Below are 10,536 nucleotides of genomic sequence, written 5' to 3' on the forward strand. Positions count from 1 at the left end.
CACACACACATATATGAAAAATAAGATATGTTGGCAAGGATGTGGAGAAACTGGAACCTCAGATAATAGAATGTAAAACAGTGCAATGGCATAAAGGTAGGAAAGACAGTGGAATGTGATGGTCATCATTACCCTAGGTACATCTTTGAAGACACAAAGGATGTGACTCTACTTTGTGTACAACCAGAGATATGAAAAATTGTGCTATATATGTGTAATATGAATTGTAATGCATTCTGTTGTCATATATAACAAACTAAATGTTTGTTATATATGACAACAGCTATGGAAAAATGTTTGAAAGTTTCTCAATAAGCTAACCATAGAATTATTACCATATGGCCCAGGATTTTACACCTAACAAAATATCCCAAAGAATTGAAAACAGGTTTTCAAAGAAAAACTGTACTCAAGTGTTCACAGAAACTCTATTCAAAGTAACCAAAAGGTAGAAGCAACCATTCATCCATCAGATGAATAAACAAGAGCTGGTATCCCCATACATACAACTCAGCTATAAAAAGGGAACACTGCTACATGTGGATGAATGTTAACAACATTGTGATAACTAAAAGAAGCAGACCTCAAAGGCTACATTGTGTGATTCCATCTATAGAAAATGTCCAGACCAGGTAAAGTTATAAAGACAGAAAGGAGATTAGTGGTTGCCAATGGCTGGGGGCAGGCGGGAAATGGGGACTGATGGCAAATGGGTATAGGGTTCTTTTTTTGCTGTTTATTTGAGGCAGCAAGAGTGTTCTAAAACTGTGATGATGATTTCATAACTGTGAATATGTGAAAAATCACCCAATTATACACTTCAAACAGGTGAATTGTGTAGTATGTGAATTATATCTCAACAAAGCAATGCAGAAAAGTCATCCTGCTTCAAAACAAGGAAACAAGAAATAAAAAGAAATAAATTTTTAAAAATTCATAGGGACTAGACCCTCCAGGCCCTTCAGACTTTATGTGAGACCCCTTTCCCTCCCTCACTACTAAGCAGGAGAAATCTCTTGGTTTCAGCTTCTGTTCTTGAGTTGGGTTATTTTCGGTTTCTCCTGTTCTTAGGCCCTTCAGCTGAGGTCACCCACCTTGGCTTCCTTCCACACATAACCCATGACAAGAAGGGCTTGTGGCTCTTTGGTGATCTGTCTCACCCACTTGTATTTTGGGATTCAAGGTGATACTTTGTCTCCTATGTTTGTAGTAAATGTTGTTCAAGGCTTCTTGGTTTTCCTTTCCAGGTGTTCTATCTGTTTTTCTGTTGGAATTCAGAAAAATTCAAACATGATTTTAGCATAGTTGCCATGATCTTCCCAAGATTCCTACAAGGAGAGCTTTGAGATATAGCCATTTTTGATACAAGTTTGATCAGATATTTCCCCCCAGTTTAGATTTATCGCTTGTCATTTGAGCAGCTTGGAGGGGCGGGTTGAAGATGAGGAGATTGGGGGTCTTTGGGGGATGATGGTAGCTTCCTACACTATATTTTCTATGAGCTGCAGATGACCTGCTTTCAGATCATCCAGTGAACTCATCAATCTTTCTGTTTTAGTAGTCCTGAGGTTCTAGAAAATGATTAGACTTTCTCAGGAAGTTATTAGTATTTTCTCCTGGGTACCTTCAATAGTGCCCTGTAGCTCACCTATTGCTCAGAAAATATTACTATGGTAACCTGTTCTTCCATGTAAAGTGGTTGGAGTTGAAGAAAAAGAAGCTGGACTAAAAACCTCAGCACTCTAACCACTTATTACCAAACACACTTGAAAGAATTAAGGAAAACAAAGGTAGGTACAGTGCTGTGCTCCCTCCATTACGGCTGGCCTTAGCAGAAGGCAGGGAATGTTGGTGAATCCAAATCCGTGCCACACTGGGGTTTGCAGAAAAGTCTGTCACGAGATTGCCAGGAGTCTGTTGTGGGGTCAAAATATAACTTGTTTTAAGGTTTCTTCAAGTCCTATGGCATCTCTTAATATTTAAACCCAAGTTGCCATTGCTGTGAAACCCAGTTCCAAAGTTGAATGCAGAAGTCCAGGCATTTATAGCTTTTCTCTTCCAAATGACTGACAAGGATCCTTACTGACGCACAGGTGCTGATACGATCTTTAAGTGGAAATGAAGCAAAAAGGCTGTATTAGTTTCCTGTTGATGCTCTAACAAATTTCCACAAACTTAGTTGTATAAAATAATGCAAATGTATTATATTTTAATGCTCAGAAGTCCAAACTGGGTCTTCCCGAGCAAAACTCAAGATGTCAGCAGAGCTAATCTCCTCCCGGAGGCTCTAGGGAAGAATATTTTCTAGTCTTCTTCAACTTCCAGAGCCTGCATTCCTTGGCTTGTGGCCTCTGGCTCCATTTTTTTTTTTTAAGTAGACACAATATCTTTATTTACATTTATGTGGTACTGAGGATCGAACTCAGTGCCTCAAGCTCTGGCTCCATTTTTAAAGCCAGCTGCGTAATGTCCTTAAATCTCTGACTCTCTGACCTCTGTTCCTGTTGTCCCATCACCTTCTCTCACTCTGACCTTCTAGTCTCCCTCCGGGGAGGATCCTTGTGATCACAGTGGGCCCATCTGGATAATTCAGGATAATCTCCCCATTTGATAGCCATTGATGTAATCACATTTTCAAAGTCCCTTTTACCACACAAAGTAATATATTCAGTTTCTGGGGATTAGGATACGGACATTGGGAGCTACGATTCAGTCCACCAGAGACCCTAACAGCTTCATGTCTGTCTGTCCTAACCAGAAGATGGTTCCTGGGGCGCTAGAAAGCCTCATGCTCTGGTGCCAGGGGAGCTGGATTTTACTCTATCCCTTAAAAACCAAAGGTGCTCTGAATGTCTCGAATGAAAGAAACCTTTATGAAGTCTAATTTAAGGGGACAGGGAAAGTCTGATAGGAAAGCATGATATTTTCTATATTTCATCTTCAATCTCTCTCCCTTCTGAATTTCTCTTACTTTTGGACCAAGAATATACCAAAGACTCTTTCCTTCTAAAAAAACAAAACAAAACAAAAAAAACCAGACCAAACATTATGTTTCCAGAGTACTCCAGCAAACCTTGACCAGTTCAACAACCATTTTTTTTTAAATTTTTTTAAACAGGAAATGGACTCAGAAAATTCATGCTCATCCCACATGGACGACTTGTGACTGCCTGATGGGGATATTCACTCTCCTTTGTCTTTGCATCAATTATTATATATCAAGAGTCCTGGGAGCATCTGTATGATGGAGCCTGGATCACAGGCACATGGCTTGGTAGACAGAAAAGAAGAAGGAGGAGAATATTACATTTGGGATTCTGAATGGAAACAGGATCTGGTCATCTACCACAACTCTATATTATATGGAAGACCCCTCAGCCTTCCCATATCAGTTAGATTAGGTCTGACTACATGTGAGACACATATATGCACACATGTGTGCCATGTAATGCTTAAGCAAGATACAACTTTTCTTTTATCTTACCTAAATTAAATGTGTAGGGGTCAAGAGCTCAGTGCTGATGTGGTGGCTCCATGATCATCAGGTGTTCCATCCAACTACTTCTCTCTGCTGTGATACCATGTTTAGCAACGTCATGGTCCAAAACGGCTGCTCACACTCCAGATGCCACTTTTGCTTTCCACATAGAAAGGAGGAAGGAGAAAATAACAAAATAATATGACCCTATTTTTCTGGGCTACTTTTCAGAAGTTGCACATAATTTTTCTTTAGTTCTAATTGGCTAGAACTTAATTGCATGGCTATACTTATTTAGTAGGGAAATCAGACAAGATTTTTTTCTGAGCAACCATGTGCTTGGTTAAAACCAGGGATTGTGTAACTGAGGGAGAAAGAATATTAGGGGACAACTGGTATTTTTACTTGCAACACCAACAAATAAAAGGGGGGATTGAATATCTGCTTCTCTTTATCTTTCCTAGAAGATTGATAAGAGCCAGGTGCGGTGGCTCATGCCTACAATCCCCGAGGCTTGGGAGGCTGAGACAGGAGGAGTGTGAGTTCAAAGCCAGCCTCAGCAAAAATGAGACACTAAGCAACTCAGTGAGACTCTGTCTCTAAATAAAATACAAAAAAGAGCTGGGGATATGGATCAGTGGCCGAGTGCCCCTGAGTTCAGTCCCTGCATACCCACCCCCAGAAAAAAAAATTGATAAGCATTCACTATGGCTTCTTGTCAGGTCATTGTCTTGGTTCTCTTCCTACTCTTAGGCCAGCCATCTTATTCTCTGCTATAACTTGGAACTTGTATGTCCCCCCAAACACCCATGTGTTGGAGGCTTGGACTCCAGGGTGATGCTTTTTGGAAGTGATAAAATCTTTAAGAGGTGGGGCCTAGTGGGAGGTCTCTAGGTTATTGAGGGAGTGGCTTGAAAGGGAGCGTGGGATCCTGGACTTGAACTCATTCTCATTTTTGTCCTGGTCATGCGGTGAATGGGTCTGCTCTGTCATGGTGATGCTGCCATGTTGTGCCACCTCACCAGAGGCCCCAAAGCAAAGGAGTCAACTGAACTGGAAATTCCAAAAGTGTGGACCAAAACAAAACTTTTCTCTTTATAAGTTGATTATCTCAGGTAATTGTTATAGTGGCACAAATCTGACCAATATATTATCTCTCTCTCTTTTTCTCTCTGACTTTATCAAAGTGCCCTAGTTATAAGTAACAGAAAGTGATTATTCAACTTAAGAGGAAACTCTTAGAAAAGACTCACAGAATCAAAGGGAAGGCTTGGGGGAACCAGGCAACTTGGGGGTCGGGGGGTTGGAAAACAGAAATTATTTGACAATGCACTTGAGATGCAAACAGTGAAGTTAATGAATTTAGCTTTGTTTTCTTCCCAGCAATTGCATGATAGCTCTTGAAATTTTGAGTTGTTTGAGAAAGGCTTATTGTTGTAGCTTTTTCTCATGCTTGACCCTTTAATGGTAGTCGGGGGATTGGGTGGAGAAAGTAGAGATAATTCTCAAAAGAAAAATGATTTCTATTAACAACAGGAGAATTTTTTTTTTTTTTTTTTTTTGAGGGGCGGGGGTACTGGGGATTGAACTCAGGGGCACTCAACCACTGAGCCACATCCCCAGCCCTATTTTGTATTTTATTTAGAGACAGGGTCTCACTGAGTTGCTTAGCACTTTGCTTTTTGCTGAGGCTGGCTTTGAACTCATGATCCTCCTGTCTTAGCCTCCCAAACTGCTGGGATTATGGGTGTGTGCCACTGTGCTGGCCACAACAGGAAAAATGGATGCTGGTAACTGGAAAGACAAACAAACAAACAACAACAAAACTCAAACCTTTAACTGCTTCCTATCATTCTCCAAATGAAGAACAATGATTCCTGTTCCTTTGACTGTTCTGGCTCCCACCTTGTTCCCTGGCCACATGATCCTCTCATTGCAGCCCAGCCATGCATTTCCACCATTCTTTCTTCACACAGGCCCTTCCCACTTCCAGACCTTGTTCTTCTTCTTTACCCCAGCGACCTTTACTGGTCCTTCCTGTTTCCTGGCCAATGCTCAGGTCATCCTCAAGTTCTTCAGACTGTCCTGGCTGTGCCTCCTCTGGGCTCCCACAAAACTTGCCTATGACAGATCTACTTCTGTGCATCTCCCTTTCCCCGTAGAACAGGGGTTCTTTATGTGTGGGGACTGAGTTGCTCATCTCCGCTGCCACAGCATCTGGCAGGGCACCTCACACAAAATAGTTCTTCAAGAAAACTGCCACGAATGAGCGAATGGCTCTAGAAGTCTTGTTCTGATTCTCCTCAGACTGCCAGCCCCCTGGATATCCAGCTGACTTCTCAAGACTGACTCACTCCAAACTAAGTCCCCCTTCTTCTCCAAAAATCATCACTTCCTCCTGCTTTCTTTCAGTGCAGTCTCTATTTATTGAACTCGTGCTCAGCTTGCTAGACATAACGGAAATAAAGATGCCCTCAAGGATCTTCTCTTGATCAGGGTTTTCCAACCTTGACACTGTCGACATTTGGGCTGAATAATGTGTGTCGAGGGACCACTCTGCTTGGGGGAGGATACTGAGCAGCATTCCTGGCCTCCACCTACAGGATGGAAGGAGAATCCTTTTCCTGGTTGTGACAATTATAAATGTCTCCAGACATGGCCAAATGTCCCCTGAAGGGCCAAACTGACCTCAGTTGTAAACCACTGGTGGGAATACAGAGGCACAGAGATACAGCAAGAAAAAAATTCCAACATGAGATAGTTAAGTACGACAATACAGACGTGTTCTGAAAGGAAATGAAATTGAAGACTCTGAAGACACGTCTACCTCCACCCAAAAGCTAAATCTTATCCAGATGAAATAATGAAAAGGCAACAGAAGATGGCATTTTCACGGGAGACAAAAGGACTCAGGCTTGTTTAGCCTTTGTTATGCAAAAGCTGGTTTGCATTTGTTGACAGTCATAATTCCCCACATGGTGAGGGAAGTGAGCTAAGGGGACAGTCAGGCACTAAAGGCTTCTCCCCATTTGCTAATGGAAACACCTTTCTGTGGGAGACCAACCTTGCACCTGACTGAGTCACACTCCCGGGCTGAGTGCTGAGGCGCTCAGTCACAGAAATGTGGCAGAGCTTTCCTCACCCTTCTTGAGTCCGAGGGTCGGTGTCTCGTGCATGGGTGTGTCTTGCTACAGCCCCATGGGTGAAACTACGCTCACCTGTTCCTTTGTAATATAACCCCTTGCCCTATTTAGGATAGAATCTTCCATGGAAGTGCCTTGTGTGTGTCCCCTTCTCTTACTGTGTCCTTGGGTGTGGCCTACCCAGGTGTCAGTCAGCCTGCTAACAGTGGATACCATGAAGATAGACTCAGTCCCCTGAAACCTGACCCCTTGCCTCATTTGAATAGCTTCTCCTCAATAAAAGGGGTCAGCACGTGCTCTCTCTCTCTCTTCCTGTGGACCCTTAAGGTCAGAGGAGCCGTCACAGCGACCCCAAAGAAAAAGGTATTTGTGTCTCTTGTGTGGTTATTTTGCACAGCTCAGTTAGCCCACTTTACCTGGAATAACCCCTGAGCCTTTTAGTCGTGAACAGAAACCCAACACCTTTCTCTCCACCCCACATCTTTGTGGTCACCACACCCTCTTCTTATTCCAGAACCACTGAGGCTTCACCCTAGCATCACTGCCCGTGCCTGGAGGATGACAGTATCACAGTGTCCCCCCCACCCCTTTTGTTCTTTTTCTCCATCTCTGGTCTGGGTTTCATTCAGGTGCTCTACTTTAAATATTAACCAGGATGAATCCCAGTGCATCACTTCATCTCCTTTCTCCCCACTGTGAACCAAATTCAAATTCCAACCTCACTTGGCTCTAGCCTTGTTTCTGATTTCCCCCCAGTTCCCTGTCATTTCTCGCAGCCATCCTAGCATGTATGACAAGCTTTGCTAATAGCTAACATTTCTCACAGGCTCTCTCTGCCAGTTCATACCATCCCACAGCAGCCAGTAAAGGTGACGGTACTGTTTTTATTTTACAAATCATGGTGATGAGGAGCAGGGAACTTCCTTGCTAGTTAGCGACACCCTTAGAACTCAAATATGGGCAAACCCCAGAGTCCAGGTTTATCCTCCAAACCAGTCAATGCTGCGTCCTCGTTGCCTTTGCTGATGTAAATCACTGTCTGAACACCTGTCTGGCTTCCTTCACCCCATTTGCAGCCAGTTAAACATCCCTCAGGACTCAACTCCCTCACACGTTCTCAAAGCTCTTCTCGAATGCTCAGCCCTTGGAGATGGTTATTTTTCTTTATGATACATCCCCACCCTCCAGGATTTGCCTCCGTTCCTTCTCACAATGAGCTTGTGGAACAGAAATCACCCTGCATTCCTAGGCTCTTCCTTTTAGATGGTCAAGTACATGATATGAGAATGAAGTCAAGGATGCTGCTTCTCTGACCATCTTAACCATCTCTAGTGGAGCATCGGGGCTGGAGGCCAAAGTTGTGTTTTAGAATTAGGTATCCCCCAAATGCGCATATGTTAGACAATGCAAGAAAGTTTAGAGGTGAAATGATTTGGTTATGAGAGCCTTAACCTCATAAGTGCATTAATCCAGCTGAATGGAGTAACTGGTTGTTAACTGTACATGGATGGGAAGTAGTTGGAGAAGGTGGGTCACTGGGGCCATGGTTTTGTGGCATATAATTTGTCCGGGGTGAGCCCAGCATAGGCTCTCTGTGACCGTCATGTCCTGAGCTGATGTTCTGACTCACCTGGGGCCCAGAATAACAGTTGACTGTCTGTGGACTGAGACCTTTGAAACTGTGAGCCTCAGATAAACTTTTCCTCCTTTAAAATTATTCTTTTCAAGTCTTTTGGTCACAGTGATGAAAAAGCTTATGAAAACAAGGGACCTTGTGTCTTTGTCCTAGCACCACCCGTGGTGTCAGGGCTCAGGCTATCAGGCATTTGCAGGCTTCTCCTGTATCTCAGGACACCAGCTGCATCCCATCAGGGGAAGCAGGGGGACAAAAGCCCACCTCAGCCTGCTGTGGAGTCAGAGTGGGAAGATGCCCTGGTTTGGGGCGGGCAGAACAGCACTCGTATCCAGACCAGGTGATTTACTTAGGGGCTCTCATGGGCTCTCTTCTGACTTCTGCTTCCTCCTTGGTGATACCGTCCTTCCCAGGGCTGCTGGGAGGCTTGGAGGACTTGCACACTTTAGGAGACCAGCCTGGAGTCAGGTTTATTTCTCCATGTTGTCCCAAATGTATGCTCTGAGTGTGAGAGAGCCTGACATGTCTATGTCGCTGCTCTTCCCCTGCCCTGTCCTTTCTTTCCTTTGGAGAAAATGAAGCCCTTATAGTACTCATCTGTCAATTAAAAAAAAAAAAAAAATAAGAATCACTCCTCCTTCAGGAGGAAGGGTCTGAGAGGGCAACAGGCCCCATGGAGCACTTGGCCTGTTTGGTTTCAGCACGTCTTAGAGGCCCTCTGCTGGGGACATTGGAAACCACGAAAAAGAACTCCTAGCAGTCTCTTGGCCTTAAGCACCCCAAACTTGCCTTTTTGATGGTGGTGAGAGGGTGTGAGAAGCAGATGAAGTCTGGCTTCCAGTCTTTCCCCCCCGATTTTCTTGGTACTCTCAACAGCTCTTGTTTCTGAGAGCTGGCTGCCTGCCTTCTGTGCACACCAGCCTTGCAGGTATCGTTCTTTCCTTTCTGCATATGAGAAAATAGGTACATAGAGCAGTCGTTTGGTCAAAGCCTCAGTGCAAATTCTGCCAGGTTCCAGAAAATACAGTCCCTGAGGGTCTGACAATCCCACCTACCCTTTTCCAGCTATAGATACTGCCCTCGAGGCTGTGAGCAATGCTGACGACCCCATTTTTCCTGCCTCCCAAACCTCCAGATTCAGAGCAGCTTCTTCCTCTGTCCTCAGAGGTGGTCAGTTAGCCCCTTGTTCTTCCTTTGAAATGTCCTTGCCCTAGATGTTTGAAGTCCTGTGCTCCTTTGAAATCAACCTCTTTCCCTGAACCCAGGAGAGGGAGGCTCTGGGCATGGAGTGCAGGAATGGTAGAGAGCAACCTGGGCAGTTACACACAGAGGCAAAGACAAAATGAATTTGAGAAACTATGTACTAGGCTCTCAGTTATGAGCTACAAAAAGCTACTAAGAATGATCTAGACTGAAAAGGAATTAACTGAAAAGATATTACATGGTTGAAGAGAACCAGCTTGAAAGATAGGCAGAGATGAGGGCGAGTACACAATGGGCAGGACCCAAGTCATGCTACACGGTCTGTTTTCCGTCCTGCTGCTGCCTGGGTGCCACAGCCAGAAACCACCTGCTTCTGAGGTGGAGTCTGCCTCTGGAGTCTGGAAAGGAGGCCATCACTTCCACTATTTCTGCTCCTTCATTTTATTCATTCGTATCTGATTCGGGGTCTGGTCAGTTATTTCTAATTGATCTAACCCAGGTCACAGCTCTGCCTTGGCTACAGGGAAGGCATTTCTGCTTTTCTGATGGGAAGATATCTCAGCGATCCACCAGGAATTGAATGGTATGGTTTCTAAACAGGAAGTCAAGATTCTGGGCTGCTCCATGAAACCAGTAAGGCCCACTTTTTTTCTCCCCAAGAAATTATAGATGAAAATGATGAATCCAAAGACAGAATGACTTCCTTCTCAGGGACTTTGGACAAAGTAAATCAGTTTCATCTCCTGTGTCAACACCTTTTGACAGTGACTGAATGCAGACTGTTGAGATCTCAAGGTGGTGATCTGCTTGGGGAGGTTAAGGGTGCCATGGGTGCTAGGTTGCTATTGGCATGCTTCTTCCCACATTAGATATTCAAACAAAAGCACAGCTCTTTCCATCTGGAACACACACCAGAGTGTATGTGTCTCCCAGGGCTATCCTAGTTTGTGGCTGACTATACATATTAACACTGTTTCCTGGGTTGGATATTCTCACTGTGAGGTCAGAGCAGATGGAAGTTTAATAAGAGGCTGTATAAAAAAAAAAGAGAAATAGCTAGAATATGTCTGCATATTCAT

This window comes from Callospermophilus lateralis, chromosome 9 (genome assembly GCF_048772815.1).
Source record: "Callospermophilus lateralis isolate mCalLat2 chromosome 9, mCalLat2.hap1, whole genome shotgun sequence".
Lineage (NCBI taxonomy): Eukaryota > Metazoa > Chordata > Mammalia > Rodentia > Sciuridae > Callospermophilus > Callospermophilus lateralis.